Raw genomic sequence first — 21,319 nt, 5'->3', positions numbered from 1 at the left:
ATTCAGAATCACTGTTTTTTTCTATTTTTATGCTGACGACACCAAGTTATATTTGCCATTAAAACCCACAGATCCTAGCAGCCTAGCAAATCTTGCAACTTTCCTCTTATTAGATCTTGGAGGTCCCAAAATTTTCTTAAATTTAATGATGATAAGTCTGAGGTCATTCTGTTCATTCCCCCAAATTTCATTTCAATGCTCTTTTGGTGCTAATCTTGGTGGTCTGTCGAATATTAAGCAGGCTGCTAGGAATCTAGTGGTGATATTTGATGCTAACCTCTGTTTTGACGATCAAGTCAAAAGTGTTGTGAAGTCATCAAGATAACCTCTAAAATTAGGTTGAATTAGGTTAAATCAGTTGCTGATTTACAAAAAGTTATATATGCTTTTATCTATTCTCGGCTTGATTTTTGCAACAATCTTTTCTTGGGTATCAGCCAGGGCTCCCTCCATTGCCTCCAATTGGTACAAAACACTGCTTATTACTAGGACAAAGAGTATTGTCTTTATTTTCTCTGTGCTCATGTCCTTTGGCTTTATTCTCATTTTACTGCCCTTCCCTGTTTTTTTCCTTTTTGTAAAGCACTTTATAACACTATAAAGAAAAGTACTACATAAATAAAGTTTATTATTATTATTTATTTATTGATAGAGTAGATTGGTGAGCCACAGCTCCTCCCCCCACTATTTTAATAGGTCTGGTGTGTCCTGACATGACAGCGGAGTAAATTAATTTATGTGCTTCTTTCTCTATATTAATACATTTCTGGTTTTACTTCATTTGGATGTTGTGAAAGGAAGGTTCTGCTGCAACAGGAAGTGAGAAATGCAGACAAAAAAAGGTTTACTGAAAAACAGACTATATGTCCAGACTATTTGTCCATATTATATAATACATAATACAATGCATAATACAAACCCCTAATAGAATAAAGCTGTAAGTTATGATTACTTTCAGTATCAATTATTTTGTCTTTTTTTCAATTAACCAATACATTTTTTAGTCTAAAAAAGTTGGAACCAGAAAATATTTGGCATTTTTGCTGAATAAATGACTTAAACCTGCATTAATTGATTTTGTTCGCCAATGGGAGCAGCCTAATAAGCTGTAAATATAACATTGATATATTATCACCTTATGAGGAATGTGCTAGCAAACAGTTCACACCTCCAGCCAACAAGGAACAGCATTAAAATTCACTTGGAGGCATGTTTCTGTCCACATGATGAATGTAAGTCCAGTATTAACTCTCCTTTTAGCACAGTTTTGCTATGAACAACTCCTTAGGGAAATATATAGCTCTTTAGTGGCTAATGCCCCACTGGGATCACCAGCTAGTTGCTCATTTGTCTTTCTCATCGGTTCTAGTCGAATAGCGCATGGTCTGTTTATAGCTTTTTCACAGCTGCCTGCCGTGACTGCAAAGGAGTGATGAAAGTAATGAGACTGAACCAAAAACAGTAAAGTTGCCGGCTGTAAAACCAAAACAATGAGCTGAAAGACACAAAAATGCTAAAGGAAACTTCTACAAATATTTCACACCACTTAAATTATTGCATTTTATGAAGATGTAGAATTTGGTATGTATGGTGGGAGCACTTTACAATAATTTATTTACTTTTGTATTCACAACCTCAACTGAATATTGAGTGGTCAATGATATGAGCGTGCTATAATATCTTCTACCAAAGCCTGCAGACAAACAAGGTAGAAGAAACAGCAGTCACATGACAACATTGTGCATTAAGCAGCATTGATACGGGTCTCACGTAACTCAAACATTATATTTAATCTGCTCTCTTTCCACACACTCTCGTATCCGCGGTTTCCCGATGCTATAACACCATCTTTCTTCATCTCTGCCTTTGCCTCTCTCTGAGTTAGTGTGTTCTAGAGCGTGTAATAACTGCTAAACTGCACAGGAGGCACCGTCTGTCACCATGGAAAGAGAAACAGCGAGATGGAGAGAGAAAAAGACAGATTTGCATAAAGAGTAAGCCGGGGGGTCGGGTACTGAAAAAAATGAGGAAGAGAACATGTTGCTAGCTGAGAAAAAGAGAATAAAATGAAAAAGCACGCCTTGCTTCTCATTTGCCTCTACTCTGCTTCCACATTTCAGCTGTCAGACAACAGTTGTTCAGGTCATCTGTTGCACTGAACAGATTCCATGTCTCAGATATCAGGCTATGTCGGATAATTGTTCCAGTTAAATTAATCCAAGCTTGTTTTATGCACATTCATAAACATGCAAAGCAATGGCATTTCATCCGTCCACTGTTAGCAGGCTGTCTAATTCCAACATATCACAACCTGTTTTCGTCAATCCTCCCTGTCATTCCTCCCCCTTTCTCTCCTCCTCCTCCTCCTCCTCCTCCTCCTCCTCCTCCTCCTCCTCCCTCTTGCTCTGTCACACTGGCTCCATCTCTTCGTCCTTTGATGCAAAGCAATGTCACCGCGCAGTTGCTCTGGATTCAGGCTGCCAGCAGCCACACTGAACTCTCAAGAGGCTGACTTGAGCTACGTTAAGACTGTGACCCGCAGGTCTGGTGGTGTTTCATGGAAAAGCCAGAGAAGGATTGGCTGCTGCTGCTGCTGCTGCTGGATGATGATGCTCAGATGTGACTGAAGCAGATGTTTTCATACTGATAAACATAGAGCGTGAGGTTGTGATTATATGGTGAAGGTGAAGTGCAAGTGAATGTGAGCACTGCAGCCTACACCAACAGAATCATTAAGTCAAACATAATTCTTAATAAAGGGTTCATTCATTGTAACTAATGGCTTTTTGATGGTTATTAATAATTCATTAAAATGTATCAAGTCCTTATGTATTGTGCCTTACTGCCTTGAAAAAAGTGATGATGAGTGATGAGTTTCCCAATCTTGGGGGGGGGGGTCACTTGGAAATGAAACAATAAAGAAGCTTTTGGTGTGGATTTTAATTTCCTACAATGTTTTTAAAAAATTATGACGATAAATACCATGAGACACAAGAAATGTGTCATCTGACAGAAATCTTGCTATGCTGTTTATACAAAGAAAGCTATCTCTTTAATATATTACCAAACTTAGTGCTAGCAAAAAATGAATGAACAAATCTTTTTTACTGAGCTTTTTTTGAGTTCAGATTGTCCTGGGTCTGCACTGATGTGTACTGCTTCCAGGTAACAGCCACAGCCTTTTGCTCAGAGTCCAACACTGACAAAAGCTCTGGCCTTCTTCCACCGACTTGCCTTTGATATATTACCAGAGTACTTGCCAGTGATCAAAACAAACTCTCTCGAGTACTGTGTGGCAATGTTTGCTTGCTTTAAGCAGTGTAGGCAGTGACTGACTGACACATCTTGCCCTCGAGGCTCTCCGTAGTTGTATGTGATGCTGTAATCGTTCTGTAATGCAAACCCCTTGACACTTGACTCGATTGTGGTGATACAAGATACAAGATCCTATGCATACAAGCATTTGGCACTTCTTGTGCATGCCAAACTGCTATCCATAGCATGCTTAACACCACTGTCTATTGGAATGTTGTGGTCAGTGTTGGCAATATTTGAATTACATTACATAATTTTTGCATCAATATGATAGTACCTTGATTTTACAAGGTGTTTAATTTACTGGATGAGCCAAAAGTTATAATTGCCATCTAGTGATTTTATCTATGAACTGTTTCTCAGTTGGATTTCTGGAAAACAACAATATATCAATCTTGCAACATGAAATTTTATCACAATAGAAAGTTGTATCTATATTGCCAAACCCTGCAGCCACTGAAAACTCTGCTTTCTGTCAGCAGATTTGATCATTTTCCTTCCCTACTGCTTTTGATATCCAAGTACCAAATTACACGATATCAATCTGCAGAGAATCAAGGCCGAGAACTTGCTGAAGATATTGAACAAATAAACTGCAGCAATAACTGAGGTTGTTGTTTGTTAAAAGACGCATTTAGATGACATTGACCATCCGCATGAGTTCCAACAAGGTCAGTACAGCAACCAAACCTACAGAATTTCAGTTCAGTACACATTTATAAACAGCTCAGCCAACAGCAATGTATTTCTATAAAGAAAGAGACTGCCCAGCCAAGAGGATAGAGTATCTTCAATTCGTGTGGTTTGTGCCAGCAGACTTGCTTGCCAGGATAATTGGAGATACAATATCAAAGCTTGTATTCCTGCCATCAGAAAAATCCTTTTGTTAGAATTTATTCTTGTAAGAAAAACATCTTTCATAGACTAGAAAATTACAAGAAACTTAGCCAGAAGTAAAAGGGCTTTAACCTCAAATCGCACCTGTATTTGTCTTTAATCAACCACTAGATTGTTTTTCACAGAGCTGATGTCAAACAAGAAAACTTCCTCTCGCTTTGTGTCCAACTGACCTCTCCCTCTTTATTCTAATCTCTTTCTCACAGCTCTGCACTCCTCCCCGTCTCTCTCCATCCATCTTTTGTCACGCTGCTGACTTTTCATTCGCGTCTCTCTCTCGATTTCTCCCAGTCATCGCTCCTCGTTCTGTGTCTCACTGCGGGTCTTTGTCTAATTTCTGCCATCCTCTTTCTGTCTCTCCTTCCTTCATTTTCTCCACATAACAGCAAGTGAAAAGGAAAGGGCAAACAGTTCTGCTGGCAGACTCCGGTCTTTTATTTGGTCTCTCTTTCTGCTGCCTCCAGTATTTGCAGCCGTGAACGAATAGGCGCACCCAGACACACAGATAAACACACCCAGACACATAAATAGTATGCAAAAGTAGGGCACTGAGCATTGAGGTCACCTATATTGAGAATGTAGGCTGAAGGCTGAAATGCTGAAAGGTTAAACCGGTGGCATTCGGGGCACATGCGTTTGTTTATGTCGAGGTACGTTGAGGCACAACTTGAGAGGGTGGTGAGAAGCAATACGACCTATGAGATGAAATACGGAGGGGGTGGAGGACTTCATATTTCATTCCTACATGGTTTTTAAATCCCTTTAAAGCCCATGGGATCATTTTAAAAAGACAGTTGTTCGGAGGCTCAGTGGGCTACTGTGTACAGTAACTGTCACAGGTTAAAACTTGACCCAATATACTTTCATTGGTATTATATCTTGATAACATGTTTATACAGTATACTGGTGTCACAATTATTGATGCCATGCAAACTGTAATTAAAAGCAGACCAAAAAGGGCTTTAGTTGTACAAATTTGATTATACCAGCCAGCCCCATTGTTAGCTGTTCACAAAAACAACTTTTTATACCCTTTTTTTCCACATTCAAACATGCATTAATTGATATTTTGGCCACTTGGGGGCAGTGCAACAAGCTGCAAACACAACCATGACATACTGTCATATAATCACCTTATAAAGATACCATGGTGAAGGTGTTGGCAGGCAGTTGCCTATTTACTCATCTAGCAGATGTAGAGTAATATTAGCATTCACTTGGAGTCATGTCTCTGATCATCTGATGAATATAAGTCTAATGTTCGCTCTCTTATGCAGAGTCTAATGTTCACTCTCTTATGCAGAAATGTCTAACAAAGAAAGGAAAGAGGAAAACAAATTCAGCAGGGAGGGTCGGGTAGTTTTTGCAATTCCAAAACAAAGTCTCTAGAGATTTCTGGTTCTCACTTGGCAACAGCAAAATGTGCAAGCATGCATTTGCCTCTGACACACATATTTATCACCCTGCGGACACACAAACACACACATACAAGCACACAGTGAGAAGGACCAGGTGTTGAGGACATAAACACTCTCAGGACCTTATCTGTTCTCCATCCTGAAGCAAATCATGTTAGTCTGCAGTACTTTGCTGCTGTCACACCTGGGTACCGCTACGTCAGTTTCATATGAAACACAGTGATGTGCAGCTCTACATACAGATTATCCACTGGGGCTGGATTTCTTTTTTACAATTCAGTACTGCATCATATGGACGGTATACACATAAAAATGAACAGATGTAGCAGAAAGTGCAGAGATCCAACTTTTCACTGCATGCTTTCTACAATACAGCTGAGTTCAGGCCTTATAAGATTTGGAGGTTGCAAAGAGTGTCCTTTGACAGGCTGAAATCCACAATTATAGTATTTTGTTTCTAGTGTTTTGCCTTCAATACCAGTACTTGTCTTTACAGTATATCTCCTTTTTTTTCACAGCAAAGACGAGAGCACATTAATTAAAACATTAATTTGTAGCCACTTTTGTTGCAAACTATGGAAAACTCTGCAATGACTCTGTGTTGCTGTCTCTTTGTGTGCAGAAATAACATCTCAAACAAAGCCATGCAAGGATCTTGAGGTGCTGTGGAAAACAGGAATGTGCTATTTGGGATTTTAAGTTCCTGATTTAGTACCTGAGTTCAATTCCCAGAGCTCCTTCATTTACGGGACAACTTGGTCAAAAATTCCCGTTACTAAAAAAAGCTCCTGACACCCATTTCTTACGTTTATGTGAAAAGACATTCAGCTAAGTTGTTGGATGCTGTAGATGGTTAACTAGAGTGAAATTTACTTGTACAGCCCTTCTGCAAAGTCAGAAAAAGCTTCACGAGGTGCGCGTAATGAAAGAGTTAAGCGAAAATGATGCCCCCAAACATTAGTCCCTCGAGAAAAACAAAACAAAACTCATGACAACCTCATTAATCAAAAGCCTTATCCAGGAGTGCCAGACTGGTAAACAAAGATTAATCAGTGATATAAAAAAAAAAAAAGAGCTTGAGCCACACCACTGCTCTGTCTATCCCAATTATGTTCTTTTTTCCTCTTCTTTGGTTAAGAAGAGCAGCACTTTAACATTAAAAAGTGTAAAATATGTCTAAAATTTGAACGGAACAATAGTAATTTCCGTAATTAATAAGTACAACTAACTGTAATCTACTCTGCTTACATGCACTAGACTTTTTGTCTGCATGTTAATATGATTAGTTATCCCACAATTTGTTTATATTCTGTTATTGCCTCTATTGTTGCATGTTGTTATTAGATTTCATACTTAAGTTTCTTATAAAATTCCTTGTAAGGCAGCTTTAACCCAATTTCCACATGGAGACCATTAAGGATCATCAGATCATATTATGCATAGCAAAATAGGTCAATAAATGCTTCAGTATGTTGCAGTATGTGAATACAAGCTTTAAAAGGAAGAAGTATTTTAGGTGTATTATCTTGCTTCAGTGTTTGGAAGCAAATTAGGTTTGTGGTTCATGTCAACAAGAAACAGAACTAACTTAACCTCTCAGACACACTGCAGCTCACAACTTCTATTCTAAACACATCCACAGTCCTGCAGCCAGTCTGAAAATCAGGGTTTTTCTTTTTTTTAGGTTGGGGTCTGTTGCTAGGTCTGCTGGACTAAACAGAGTCAGAGAGCGGAAAATGAGAGAGCAAAATGAGCGACAAATGTCTGGAGAGAAAGAGTGCAAAACAGCAGCCACCATGGAGACCCAGAGAGGAGCCAAAGCTCCCCTCGTCTCCTCTCTGAGCCAAGCCTTTGCTCACCCCACCCCCTTCTCCTCAAATCTCCCGTGCCGCTTCCCACGCCGTTAGACGGGCGTACGTAGATCACCTCGGCTCTCCAAAAAGATACACACACACACATACACACGAATAAAAGAGCAGCTTAGTAAAGCCTGCTTTCTCTCTCTGTCTCTCAGCGTATCACTTTGGCCTCTTGTCTCCTCAGATCCTCTGTCGTCCATCACTCAGCGGCTTAGCCTGCTCTTCTTTTCATTTTCAACACGGCTGTTATTTCCTCTATCATGACCTCACCTCCACTCAGACGTCCACTCTCTCTGTCTGTCTTGAAAGGTGAGACTCTGGAAGAGGTTATTCGCCAGAGGAGCAGGTGATCCATTGCATCCTCAGAAAGAAAACTGTTATTTTAGTCGTTTAATCGATTGACAGAAAATGAATCCCCAGCAGTTGTTTTTTATTTTTATTTTTATAATTTATTGATTGTCTAAGTCATTTATTAAGAAAAAAAACTTTTTCAGTTTCCAGCTTTTTGAATGTAAAGATTTGAGAATTTTCTCCTTTTAGTCCTTGTAACTTGAGTATATTTGAGTTTTTGGACTACTGGTCTAACAAAAACAAGCAATTTGAAGACTTCACCTTGACTCTCCCGACTTGTGATGGGAGTTTTTAAAAAATGTTTTTTTGATGTTTTAAAGACAAAGTCATAAAATAATCAAAGCTTGTGAAATGAGTAATTTTCTGTAATTTTATTCATCAATTTACTTTATTTCTTACTTGACTTAGTGGTAAAAACAAGTCTAATGTACAGAACAAATGGCTTGGACAATAATAAATGTTTTCTCTCTCCTTCAGCAGCGTTTACCCCTCAACATCTAATGGTAGGCGACAGATAGGCTTTTAGTTTGTTCGCTCAATAGCTGTAAAAATGTGTCAAAGTGAAGCACTAATTACCCTGACTAATTATGTGAATGTACAAAAGACAGTGGCTCATTTTGCTTTGTTCAGGTCAGACCGGTGAGCGTTTATTCAGCCACGCTTAAAAAAAAAAAAAAAAAAAAAGAACCTGAGAGACTCAGACAGTTGAATCGATTGTTTCGATTGAGGTCATGGCCGAACAGACGAGCACATGATCACAAACACACCCATGCAATCGTACACACACACACATACACTAATTGACCTTCAAGCTAGGGTAAATTGATATGTTGGAGCCATTTGCTTAGAGCTGATAGAGATAAATGTCCCAGTGATGGCGCGCTGGTTGCTGCTGCAGCCAAACATAGAACGGCAACTCCCATGACACGCCGGTTCGATAATACACAGCGACCATGACGTAGACATATTTGAGTGTATTAAGCTACATTGTGCAAACCTTATCTGTAGTTTTTTAAAACTTTATTTACTCAAGAAAGGTTTCCTCAGCACATATACTCTTATCTAGTCATTGCAGCTCGGGGTTTAGTGCCTTGCTCAACAGCTTCTTCAAGGATACGTATTTGTCTTCTATGTAGAGGTGAAACTAATAATTCAATCTAATTCTATAAAATATCAAACAATTGTGAAAATTGCCCATCACAAATAGCTTATTTTGTCCAACCAGTAGTCCAGATCCCCAAAAGCTAAGACATTTACATTACGCTACATGGTCAAAAGTATGTGGACACACAAATATTACACCTATATGTGATTGTTGGACATCTCATTTCAAAACCATGAACATTAAAAGGATCGGTTCACAATATTACAAGTGTGTCTTAAAACAACAGTCAGGTACCCATATGAACACTGAAAAAAGGTTTTTCTTGCTGTAATAATTCTTCCTGTTCATACTGACTATTAGAAGATCCTTTCATAAAACACTTACAATGTAAATGATGGGTGGCAAAATCCACAGCGCTCTTTCCATGCAAAAATGTATTTATGTGAAGATAATATGAAGCTTCAGCAATCTGAATTGGCCAAGTTAAGTGGATATCTTCCAAACTTATTTTCTTTTCAGTATGAAATTCCCTCTTTACTCTGACAGTGTTTCCCTGTTGAGCTGTAAGGGAAGGATTGCAACAGACAGAGAGAATTTGGCACTAAAAAGTACAGTAACATTGAAAGATATCAACTTGATTTGCCTGATTTTGACAGCTGAAGCTTCATATTAGTTTCGGATAAACTTTTACATACATTTGTGCAAGGAAGGAGGCTTGTGGCTTTTGCGCAATTTTTCCACACCAAACTGGGAAAAACCAATGCTCCATGGGCCTCACTTTGCACACTGAGGCATTGTTATGACAAAACAGGAAATGGCCTTTCCCAAAACTGCTGCCACAAAGTTAGAAACACATATGATGTAGTATCAAGATTTCTCTTAACTGGAACTAAAACCCAAACCATGAAAAACAACCCCTGACAAACAGTGCACAAAACTATATGGACAAGTGTATTTAGTGTGTAAGGTTGGGAAAAGCAGCAAATCTTCATATTCAAAAAGCTAAAACCAGTGAAATTTGGCACATCTGCTTGATATATGACTTTAAACACTAATCAATAGCTGGTATTGTTGGCACTACTCATATGGTTAATCGTGAAGTTCACATTGCCTTGTTCTTCTTCTTCTTCGTGACATTTGGCCTATAATATTCTAAAAATTACTGTTATCTGAGTATTATCTGCCATTTATGAGTCCTACTGCATTAAATGAGGCACCGCACCATTCAGGTGTCCATTCTGAAATGTAATGCACGCCCTTTGTTTACACCGTCTCTATAATCAAACTGATAAGAGCTGATGGCTATGGGAGAAAATGTCCCGCTGCTTCATAAAAACATTATGAGAACAATTACTCCATTATTGCAGTAGCTGTTGCTGAAACCTCACTAAATGATGTCAAATATTTGATGTTAGGGACTCAGCTAATGAGGGGATTAGGATATCAGTGGCTAAATATCCAGATGAATTAAATATGTATGAGTGAATAACAGATTGGAGGTCCAGACTCAAAGGCTAAATGGACACTAAATATCTCCTCCTCACTTGTCTGATTGTTACAGAGCTTAAGGCAGATAAAAAAGAAGCAACATGGGGTGAATGATTATAAGCTATTATAGCCGGCTCCAATTACATTGATTACTGTATTCTCTAAACAATCCCTGGCGACTATTCGAACTTTCAAACTGGAAAATCTACAAGCATAAGTTGGTAAATGTCTCTGCACCCTCAAGTTATTAAAATGTTAATTCTTGAAGTTGTGTGTGATGTAGAAAAGATGATGATTTCTCTCATGTTTTCTTCTTTTGCTTTCTATATTAGTTTTTGTATATCTATTAATGACAACAGAAAAAATACCATTAATCTACCACTACTTGTTTAGTTTTTAAGCAGTCAGTGTCTGGTGAAACTGGTGCTCGCTGTTTCAAAATGTAAACAGACAAAAGGCCAAACACTCTCACAAATCCTATAATTACTTTTGTTACTCAGCAGGAAATAAAGCCGACTGAGTCACTTTCCTGTTTGAAATCTCTTCTTACCATATACTTTTGTAAAAGAGCTTGACATGATTTTACTTGAGTTGTCTTTTACTTAACTAAATGTTTTTCCATTTTTTGTATTATTAAAGTCCACCTTGATGTATTTTCTTTACATATAGGTTTTTTCATGTTGGTCTTATGTTTGTTGTGTTATGTTGTGATTTGGTTTTAGGAAAATGCTCTACGTATAAATATAATATTACAAGGGATGCATGATATGACTGATGATCTATAGCATGATAACTTTTTTATATTGATCTCAATAATGATAAATGTAATGTTAAGTATTTTAAGTACATGTCTTGCTCACTTTTTATATGTTTGTTCAGTTAATTGTTAATTAAAATATGACCAATCGATATGCTATTGTGTGTAGCTTTGTATTTTGTATTATGTGTCCTGTGTGTTTGTTTGTTGCTTTGTACTGTAGATGAAAATTAGCTATAAGCTAACTCTGGTACAGTACATCAAATGGTAACATTTATGTTTAACACTGTACACGGTCCCAATAAATACTAAATACTAAATAAATAATAATAATGATTAAAGATTCTGGACTTCTGGACTTTGGGCTGAACATCTGTTTAGACTGATTAACAAGTCACTGATGGATTGGTTATCATGTTGTTGTTGCTCTTCACAGATAAATTATCTGCAATTCAGATACTTTTTGAAAACTAAAAATTTAGGCCGTTGAGAAATTTATAGTCTTGGCAATTTCATAAGTTTTGCTTTCAATTTGATTTAGTTTAAAGACTAAATGGTTTAGGGCTGCAATGAATGTATATTTTCATTATTGTTTAATCTGCCGCTTATTTTCTTGATTAATCGATTAATCGTTTAGTCTAAGAGTTGTCAGAAAACAATGAGGTGGCTAGTGGGTGATAGAAAAAACGATTTCCAGATTATCAATACTAAACTTTCAGGTAGCCATCCCTGTTGTTACATATGTATCCATTACTGGCCTAGAACCAGTGGATTTCTCCAGTAGACGTGGCACCAGTGCTTGTTGCTAGGCGATTGGTGGAACATAATTTCAGGGAATCTATACACTGTAAACACACTGCACATGGATACTGAACGTAACAGCAGAAGACAAATGTTTTCTCTGCTAACAGGTTTTAAATAGTTTTCTTAATGTTTTGGCATTTTGCCTTTATTCAACAGTTGAGAGTGCAGAGAGAGACAGGAAATATGGGTAGAGAAAGAAGTGTGACATGCAACACAGGCTGTGATCGAACTGTGGATGTTGCAATTTTGTGGTATGCGTCTTAACCACCAGAGCGCCCCTGCTAACATATTTCTGCTGTTAATTTTCTGCCCCGCTCAGCTCTTCCTCTGCCTGTGGATCTATTGACAAACATTTCTGATTATGTAACTGTGTGCTGTGGAATCCTCACTTGGTAAACCACACACACACCACACATACACACACTGTATATTACGAACCGTCGCCGCTGACAGCACCAGACTGGATGCACATTCCGACGCGTTTAAGTCGCATCCATTCAAAAGCACAGTGACATAGTATAAATTATCCACCACACAGTACATCATTTTGGAAAAAAAAAAGAGATGCATCTACGCACTTTACTCCACACATCAAACCTGAGAAATATGAATGGAGTTTGGACAGAGAATTTGTCTATAAATAGGGTGTTGTGAAGGGCTGTTTGGACTCGTGGGAACAGACAGGGCATTGTGCTGCTCGGCCTATCTGTATCTGGCCTCTAGCCATCAGGCAAAAGACTGAGCAGTCCCCCCGCAAACACACACACACACACACTTCCACACACACACACATTGGCCTAGATGCTAGCATATGAAGACTGCTATAATCTCATACACCTACACAGTATAAAATCCATATGCACTGACCCAGATGCTGGAACTGTTATGCTCACAAACACCTACACAGAGTATATATATAAAAAAAAAATCCATATTTTTACACACAGTAGACTAATATTCACTAGACACTACCTTTGGCCAAGATTCTGATGGTAAAAAATCTGATGAAAAACACAAATACAACCAAAAATGTTACTCACATGATCAGAAATTATTCAGACTAGACTGATCTCAAACACCTACGCAGTGAGCGCTGTTACACTGTCTAAGTTTTCAGCTAATCTGCTCTTCTTCACTGTACAGAAAGTACAAATACTGAGCTCATTTTACAAAAACCCATTCTAGTGTGCGCTAATGTCAACCAGCAACAGCAGGAGTCATATCAAAGTAAGTGATCTTCAGTTACACAGGCAGTGTCTAAACACAGACATGCTTTTAAACCCCCCAGTGTGTTTAATTTTGAAAAATAATGAATTTCACAATTCCTAGGAATCAATCTGATCTAGAGAAAATGAGCTGTAAACAAAACAATCGCTGTCCATGGTGCTGTATCATGTAGTAAGCAGTCCTATTTTAAAGCCTCTGCACTTGACTTTACTTCAAAGTCTTTATACGCTGTTCAGAAAAACTGATTAAAATCACCTTTCCACAGCCAAAGATAGAGTCTGAGTCTGAGTGGGAAAAACATTTCAGCTGTGTTCAGTGTACCTTGGTTTCCATCCAAACAATCAGTTTTTAGTAGCCCGTAAGCACGAATTCCAAATGTTTGTTTTGCATTTCGGAAGGTTTTACATGTCATGTTTGCCAGGTTTTAACACACTGAGCTTAATCTACTGTCAACAGAGAAGAATCAATGTTTCTCTTGCTGCCAACAAGCAGAGGTGCAATGTTAGTTACAGAAGCTGCACTCAGATGGGCCATACAGGATGCAACTGGAGCGTGTACATAAAGGGCAGGAAAATATTGTTAGATATTACCCGACAATACATTTTTATTTATCCAAAATAAGCTGTTTTCATGACAGATTGCAATATATACTGCTTTTTAAACCAATTTTTTTGTTTGCTAATTATTTGTTATGAAAAATGTCTCTTTATCTACTACATCTGAAAACTTTACTGGCTAATTTAATTACTAGATTTAAAACTGGAGTGCGGGATTTTTGTCTCCCCCTTCTGGCAGTGAAAGTAATTACAAAAACACTGTCAACACATGCTTACATCATAGGCTCTGCTGTAGCCTACTCCATTGCTACTGTTGCGGTTGTAAGCATCACAACCCCCACAAACTGACTCGTTTCACTATCAGAATTTGATCCATTCAGTCTGATAACGTCTGGAAAGTCTAGAAGAGCCACACAATTAAATGATTTTATCTCCATTCAAGTTAACAGACAGCTAACAGGAAGTTAGCTGGCTAGCCCAGAGGAAGTCTCTGGTATGCATGCTCTGCCAATAGAGAATGTGTGGTATGTATTCATCCAGCCAGTGTGGGAATGTCAAACCCAACACCAGATTAAAAAATCTGTATACTGTGAAATACAAAGAGATTTATCTGGCGGTGATAAGCTTAATCAGCATTGTGTGAACTTGTTTGGCAAGAGCTTGAATGTAATGGATGTTCATTTATAGGTAAAAGTTCCGCACCGCAGGTTTAATTTAGTAATTTAATTTTAAGTTTTACTTCATATGTCAGATTTCTACAAGCAAATAATAACATTTGTAAAATAAAGCTTAAGTGTTGAAGCTCATTCTTGACCTTAAAAATAGTAGTTTGCCAAAAAAAATCTTAACTCAAAGTCCACTTACTAGCTGTTTCCAGAGTTTTCCAATACACCTCTTGGTCTTCATCAGCAGATGAAGGTGGCTCAGATGAATACTGAACAATCAAACTCCATCCACTGATGGCAATATGGTTAAAAACTCAGAAAAAAAACTCTGATTAAGATTGTAAGATGTGATTGAAAGCTTGAGAAAAAGTGTTGATGAAGACCATGAGATGTGGTTGAAAGCTCAAAAAAACCCAAAAAGAACATTGATCGAGGCCATGAAATGCAGTTAAAGCGGAAAAGTAAGTGGACCTTGAGTATATGCAGCAGGCACAACCTTTTCTTCTGACATGCCTTGAATAGCATTTTAATGCTGTAAAACTTAAAGCACCATTTATTGATCATATGGATGCAGCAAAAAAAGCAGTCAAAGTCTAATATTCACGCTCCTTTTAGCTTTGTTTTTGTCTCTATTCAAATCCTGAGGGGAACATCTGGCTCTTTAGCTGCTAAATGCTCCAATATGTTCACAAGTTAGATGCTAACTTTGCCTGTCTGCTGTTTGATGCTGGGCAGGTAGCCTGCTGCTGCTGCTGCTGCTGCTGCTGCTGCTGCTGCTAGAAAAAGGGTGGATGAGAGTGCAGTTGCAAGTCATAAAACCAAAGCAATGAGCTAAAAGAAGCTAAAATGTAGAGCTGAAGAGAACTGTAGAGTCAGGTAATAATTCTCTGTGGCACTGACATCAAATATAAAGGCTTAAATCCACGGTTAATACAAAAATATTGATTAGTGCAGCTTTAATAATGTACTTTTCCTCTTCATTTGTTCCAAGATTATCTACGTCCATGTTTGTTCCACTGGCAAACAAATAAACTGGCCATCAGACATCTAACTAATACAACCTCTGCTATAAATGAACAACGATCTTCAAACCAAGCAGCAAACAAAACTATAACTCTGAAGAGGCAATTACACCCACAGACAGCATAAACATGAGCTCCATTGAACCATCAACACAGAAACGCAATCATCACCAAAATGCAGTCCACTCACTACAATAATACTTAACGTTTAATCAGTGGCTTGGCGTCGCAGCTACACTGAGAACACTGACAGGACTGTATACTCCCAACAGCTGGAGCACACTTAGAGAGGAGATCATTTCAACGTCGTCAACACCTCATCATGAGGATAAAGACTATTTCCGTGCAGCATTTGCTTCTCTGATATTCTGGGAACTGAATTCACCTCTGAAGCAATACGTGTCCAATTATAGCTGTTTACTGGCCTCGTTTGCTTCATATCCACACATCCGTCTACCTTTCAGCGCTGTTTACTGTCTCTTCTATTTCATAGCAGCTATCAACCCTCGCTTTCACACACTCGAAGTTCATAAAACATTCAGAATATCTGACCAGAGTATCATTTTAAGTCAGGCAATTAACTTAATTATAAGAATTATACATATTTTTCTAATGATGAAGTGTTTTATGGTCAAAACCAGAAGTTTTGACTTATAATTAGAAAAAAATATGCTTTACTTTTATATCAAGAGGTGTTAGTTTTGGCATGAAGTCTCCAGATGTGAATCCAAACCATTGAAGGTCAGAAATAAAGTATCAATTTAATAACACCTCATTACTACACAACCATGACCGCTCTTAACAGGTCAAGCATATCGTTTTTCCCTGCAGTCAACACTGATGGATTAGCAAACACTGCGGGAGTAAATGTTAATATTGGTAGAGTCAACAGGCAAGGTGACAGTCTGAATACGCTTGAGTAAGTTCTCCCTCCACACACCAATAGCTGTAGAAGTGCATTTGTACTGTGGCAAATGGAGCAAACAGGAAAATAGGAAATGTGGAAATAGTGAAAGGAAAATGGTGAAAAATGCCCATATAAAAAGTACTCAGAGCCCTAGGTGATGTCTTCAAATGTGTTTTTCTCTGCAAATAACAATCCAGAACCCAAAGATGTTCAGTTTACGATTATATAAAACAGAGAAAAGCAGCGAATCTGAAAGCTGAAGATGAAAATGTTGCTCGCCCCAAGAAGGTTTTAAGTCAAGAATGAGTGTCACTTTTGTTCTTTTTAAAGAATAGACAAAAGATGTTTTGTTGGCTCTGCCGGGAATGCAAAAAGTCAAACTGTCACTGACAATCTAAATGAACAGAGGCAATGTCTGATGATGGTGCAACTGGTCTGTAATGAGGTCAGGTTGGTCAATAGCCACCATAGCAACAAATTCAGTGGTGCAGAGACAATGAAACATGGCTGCCTTGAACATGGTCACTGTCCACTGCTTCTACAGTTCTACAACTTTATTTTGTCAAAATAAGTCAAACGCAGAATACAAATACAAAACCTTTGTTCTCACGTTATCACTTACAGATGTTTCCTCTCAAAGGTTCAATGTCAGTGAGCTCAGAAGTGTCTCACAGCAAGTTTCAACAGTGGACTGAACCAAACTGCTCCCATCCGCCTAAATTTAATGATGTCAACATGTTGATCTCCTTGGATTATTAGTCTGGCCAGAGCACATGCACTCGGGGATGTAGCATCAGACTAAAGGGTAACTGTTCCAGACGAAGAGTGTATTTTTGGCCCTGACAGATGTGTATGACACGACTCCAGAAAAACTCCACAAATCACTGCTACAGTATGTGACACGTCAACAGCCTAGCTCATTCAAAGTAGCACTGTACTCGCTGCAACCAGAAGATAAACAGATGCCTTTAGGGGTCACGAATGTGATGTATAGTACAAAAAGTAATGCCAGTAATTGTTTGGATTTTCTGCTGAGCCTTAAAATCTTATATTCTTAAGACAAAAGGAAGAAATCTGGCAATAAATTGCCATTTTAGATGCAAAACTTGGTAAAACAAGTCCTACTTACTCCTCCTACTGGCAGCGATTTAGTTTTGCCTCAAACTAACAAATAGTTACAATTAATCTATGACTTATTTGTTGATTATTTAATAAATTAGGTCATAAATATCAATAAACGAAGACAAATGTCCATCAGAGTCCAAGGTGATGTCTTCAAAATACCTTAGTTGGACTATCAGTTCACAAGGATTGATATAAAAATTTGGGTATAAAAATGGCAAATACTTGATATTTTTACTTCTATATAAAAAAAAATACATTTTTGTTCAATGCATAAGCTATTAATTGAATAACAGTTTCAAAACAACAGCGGGTTGTCAGGATTTAACTCATTACTATTCTTTCATTTATGTAAAAAAGACATCTATATTAGGCTTTACTGGGGACACAAGATGTTACACAAGATTAGCTCCGCAGCTCAGCATCTGTGTAACCTAATCAAATTAAAATAGAAAATGCACATCAGAACAATTTGTACTCGTGACCTCTATAAATACCCCATGATTTTTAATTTCTTAATGCTGGAACAGATTAGAGGGACAAAAAGCCTTTGAAGTCGATGAACATGTCGTCCCACCAACATGATCAGCTCGCAAACACACAGTCAGCCAGAGGAGGCAGTGTGAAGATTTACATGTTTGGCCACTTCAGGGATGTAGCTGAGCATTAACCAGTAGAGATTAAATGTAGCAAAACCATGATGTCAAAATATCCACTTTGAGTAACTGAGCTGTATGTTCACAGTTGTACTCATGAGCACATGTTTCAAAATGTACTCTGTTCAGTGTTAAAATTACTCATTTAATATCCCTTAAACTGCTGAGTAGTTTAGACTAGCTCATATTTTATGAGTGTATTGTACATTTTGCATGAAATAGAATAACTAATACAGGCTTTATATGTATTTAGTGGAGTAAAATGTACAATATTTTTTCTCTGAAATGTGCTGATGTAAAAATACAAACTTAGAAAATGCAGGAAATACTCAAGTAATACCTCAAAAAGTACAATACTTGAGTAAATGAACTTTGTTGCTGCCCATCCTTAGAGTTAATCCGCCTGAGCTAAATGCTGATTATTCCATTTTCACTGGTGGTTTGAATTCATACTTTGCTTGCCTTTAACTTCTACCATACCAGGTTACTCATCACTCATGCAGTATTTTTTTTTTAAAAGGATAAAGAATTTTGTAGCAAAGGCCTTAAAGGAAAATTGAGGTGTTTCTAAATGTTGCTTTGTTGGAGTTGTGTTGCCAAGATCTCTACAATGGAGCTGGCAAGTGCAAATTTAGCATGACCCATAGTTAGAGTGGCCACATTATTAGGGTTATGGGTTAGGGTTAGGGTTAGGGGTAAGGGTTATGGGTAAGGGTAAGACCCAGGTTGAAAAATACCAGAATTTCCCTTTATGTCAAGTCCCACTTACGTGTTTAAAAGTCAGTTTTCCCAAATGACAAAAAAACATTATTTTTGTACTTAAAAAAATAAAAAATGTATCTGTGAGAGTTTTGGTTTTATCTGTTGAGGTTTGTCTCTGACATTTCTACCTCCATACCCAAAACAATGGAAGTGAATGGAATTTTACTTGTGGTGCCCAGAGCTGTGAAAAGTGACATTGTGAAACTGACAAGAAAAAATACAGCTTACATATACCGTCTGCTTCCTCTGAGGAAATAGTGTCAGAGATAACTGTCACACAGTGGGGCATAATCTACAGATATCTAGAGTAACCATGACAGTTTCTGGAAATGCACGCTGCTGTTGAGTTTTTAAAACATTCATTTCCATTGGTTAGAGCAGCACAGATAAAATTCCATTCTCCTCCATTGTTTTGGTGGTGGAGGCACACATCTCAGAGACATATATCTCAAAACCACATCAGATAAAACCAAAACTATCTGCATGACTAAACTGAGGTTTAAGTGAACTAACCCTTTAGAACCACAAAACAAGCCACAATGCTTTACCACCAGGATTCAAGTTTGTCAATCTGTTTAGCTATATCATTCTGGTATAACTGCTACTGATGTAAAGTGCAAAAATATGGACAGTAACACCACACCCACCAGCGATTCCAACCAAGGAAAACAAACAATACATTCAGTGTGTGTGGCTCCATTTCTAAATATCCACGGTCAATAATTTCTGACCGGGCTCTGTGGAGAGGCTGTGTGCGCGTGCATGATCGAGCTACATCTCAATGCACAATCCTGGTGCGCGTGCGTGTGCGCGCGCGTTATCAGCAGGGGCTCCACTTCACTCAGAGAGCGGTGAGGCCGCGAGTCTCCAAATGCGGTATGACTCACAGAATCTGCGCCCGAGCTTGCTTGCAGCATAGTGAAAACCTGTCTGTAGAGCTGTGTGTGTGTGTGTGTGTGTGTGTGTGTGTGTGTGTGTGTGTGTGTGTGTGCGCGCGCGCGCGCGCGTGTGTGTATCTTCTTGGTCTGGCACGACACACCGAAGCAAAACACACATAAACGCACCATATAAGCTATAAGATATTCCATGAGGCAGACTCTTACGAAACGCATTTTTGCGGGGCATTGCTGCGTGTTTTTTTTTTTACATTTTTATCCGAGGCAGCAAAGGACCAGTGATCGCACACACAAGGGACACACCTCCATTTGACATTGACACACATTGTATACCCTCCTCTGGCGCGCAGAGGAGCCACAACACCCTCCCGGACCCCCCTCCCCCGTGAGCAGCCCCAAACCCCAAACTAACTCCCCCTCCTGATAGAAAACAGACAAAAACAACCTTTCTATCACGAAAATAAAAAGTTTTAACCGTAAAATTGCCACAGCAGCTCTGTGGGGGTAACAGTTTTAAACACCACAAAGGGAGAGCAATGATGCGCCTGTTGGCTGAAAGACATGCAAGGAGGGAGGAGGGGTGTGTGTGTGTGTACATGTGTAGGCGGTAAGGTTCATATATGTTTCAAGTTCATACGACACGGTAACGTCAATACTGGCCTATATTCTGCCTGCATGCCACTGAGCTGTCATGCCTGGGTCGGATTTTATAGAGGGAGGAGGGGGGAGAGGAACAAAGACCCGCTGGCGATGCCACATGTGCGCGTCAATAAACACGCACTCTATCACACACACACACACACACACACATACACTCTTATCAGGCACATGCACAAAATAAATCAAATTGTATTTTTTCTATTTGTGCTTCCAGTTGGATATTTAAATATTAATTGCTTGCAGAGTTGGATGGGTTTTTTTGTTGTTGTTGTTGATAGGCGGACCGTGCAGCGCGTTTCTGGATCCAATCAAGGAGGAAAACACGGGAGGGCACTGATTACTTTGACATCGGTTTGCATTGTGCAGTATTAAACAGGAGGGTTCACCTTGCATTCCTGGATTTTCTCCCCCCCTCCCAGACAAACACGTTTTCTTCTCTTTTTATTGCCTTGTTGCATGAATGTTGGATGAACAATGACAAATCTACACAGACGACTCCCTGACAGCTAATACATTATTTAAAAGATAAATTAACCCAAAGCTCAATCATGCAATTAGAAAAAAAAAACAACATAAACTCACCTTTTTATCAGGAGATAGAACACACAAAAAATCTTCACACAAAAGCAGGGACTTCTAGAAATATATGGCAACTCTTGTTCTCCACTTATCTTCTTGCTCTCTTTCCAACCTGTCCCTCCAATCTTCCCGCTAATCTTCTGTTATTTCACTTTTCCTCCACCCCCTTTATTTTTCGGCTGTGCCCTCTTCCTCACAGTTCCCCAGTGTTGTTTTTTCTTCTCCTAACTCCAGCAGGAGGAAAAATTCTGCACAGAAAAAAAAAATGGAGC

General features: G+C 38.6%; 1 protein-coding gene across 3 annotated transcripts in view; it reads right to left on the bottom strand.

Moving 5' to 3' along the window:
- The window catches only part of ndrg2 (NDRG family member 2), a 41,052-nt gene extending 19,733 nt beyond the window's left edge, over positions 1-21,319 (bottom strand). Inside the window, exon 1 of one of the 3 annotated variants that reach the window (XM_067579124.1) lies at positions 21,051-21,319. The gene's annotated coding sequence lies outside the window, so the exon portion shown is untranslated. Of the gene's footprint in view, positions 1-4,385; positions 4,663-15,671; positions 15,779-21,050 lie in introns of those variants that run through there. The other 2 variants (XM_067579125.1, XM_067579126.1) reach the window with 2 other exon arrangements.

The sequence above is a fragment of the Thunnus thynnus genome, chromosome 22, assembly GCF_963924715.1.
Source record: "Thunnus thynnus chromosome 22, fThuThy2.1, whole genome shotgun sequence".
NCBI classification, from domain to species: Eukaryota; Metazoa; Chordata; class Actinopteri; order Scombriformes; family Scombridae; genus Thunnus; species Thunnus thynnus.
The sequence above is the reverse complement of the archived record's forward strand: the minus strand, read 5'-3'. Positions and strand labels throughout refer to the sequence as shown.